Source organism: Artemia franciscana, chromosome 12 (assembly GCF_032884065.1).
Source record: "Artemia franciscana chromosome 12, ASM3288406v1, whole genome shotgun sequence".
Taxonomy (NCBI): Eukaryota; Metazoa; Arthropoda; class Branchiopoda; order Anostraca; family Artemiidae; genus Artemia; species Artemia franciscana.
The window spans coordinates 35,327,013-35,328,922 of NC_088874.1; positions in this window are offsets into that span (position 1 = coordinate 35,327,013).

Genomic DNA, 1,910 nt, shown 5'->3' on the forward strand with positions numbered 1-1,910 from the left:
TATTGATGAGGGGCTAGCCCCCTTAATCCAACATACAACAATAATCCACATGCTAAAAACGGCAGTGACTATGGCTATTATGTTTGGAAAGAAAATTAAGTTGGGAATGGTACAATTCTTTAATATGTATCTAATTTATGTCTTACAATAAAAGTCATCCTACTAATGTTTCGCGTAACGTGCTTCTGGTGAAACGCTTAGATTAGTAATCCTACTTGTCGGATAGGTAGTGCAGGGTTGCCAACAGCGGTACAATTGCACTATTTTGGTATATTTGACCTCTAAATGTACATTCTGGTGCAATCACACATTTCCTTGGTACATTTTACAAAATGTGGTACAATATCGTGCAAAAAGACTTGACTGAGCGTCAAGACGCAGCGAGCGGAGAGAATTGTAGTTTTTATTTGTTTTCTCCTCTAGAGTTTTAAATTTTCCTTTACACATATATTTAAGTGCCTGTTATTGGCCTCTAACGGTTATAATGTAGCGTGAAGCAGTATAGCCATTTGTACGGTAAGCATATAATAAGTGAGCAGCTATTTGGAGGAGGGACATCTAAATGGTCTCTGCAGGGGAAAGGAGGTCTCCCACATATCTTTGAAAGAAGATATCTGATACTTTGTTCTCTTTATTGTAATGCTACTCTCCGATCGTTTACGTGTTGTGGCAAAAAAAATTTTTCGTCTTGCCCGTAGCACAACACGCAAAAAATAGATATGGTATAATTTTAGGGCGTTTTGAGGTACCTTTTATTCCGAAACAACACTTATATTTAGTGGCAACACTAAAGTAGTGGGACAAGCGCTGGAACCTGGGCTGCCAAATTGACACATTTTGTGTCAAAATGACACAATTTGATGTTGCGTGACACAATGACACATTCAGTCGAAATGATGACACAATCGACGAAAATGATACATTTTTCAACAAAAAATGACACAATCGACAAAAATGACACATTTTTCAAAAAAATGACACATTTTTGTCATCCTTTTTTCAGTTTTTTTTTCAGTGGTAATAAAAAAAAGTAAAATTTCAATTTTCTACCTCCAGAAAAGCTACAAATTAATGGAAGGGAATTTGGCTACCTAACGGTGGCAGTAGTACACAAACAGTGCGGAATACAGGCAGATGACAGTACCATATTTAAAATTTAAACCACGCGAAGAAAACAGCCATAGGCGGAAATTTTAAATCAAAATGCACGCTTGGCTTCTTGATTGAGTATTTGATACTTAATTGTAATAGTAAAAGTAAATAGTAAAAGTACTTAATAGTAAAAAGTAAACAGCATGCAGTTTACCAAAGCTGTATGCCTTAGCAGCAATTCCCATTTTCAGTAGTATAGGAAGGGTATCCCACCTTGGACAAGATTACAAATTTCCAGAGATGTCTTTCCTTCAGAATAATCCATCAGCCTTAAAAAAGCACCAACACATATGACAAAAATACTAGATTGAAGCTGGTTGAATGGCTTACATATTGAGAAACAAAAGGTTAGCCAATAAAGCCGATTACGTATAGAGCCGATTATGACTTCATATGAAAAGTCTATTTTCAATTTACAGTCTGAATTGATCATCCCAAAAAATTTTAAAAATCTAAACTTGCCTTGTTGGCTGCCCGGACACAAATTCATAGTGTATAACATTAATTTAGTCGAATGTTTCTATTTCTTTCATGACGTCACAAAAAGGTCATGATCCCAAGATAACAGGATAAGTTTACTCCTTTTTGAACTGATTTGGAAAAGATTATATATTCAAAACTCCAAATAAAGATTTGGCAATTAAATACGATACCACTTGTAGCAAAAAATATGACACATTATAGAATCTGAAATGACGCAAAAAGCACATTTTCGGAAAAAATATGACACACTCCTTAAAAAAAAATTGGCAGCCCTG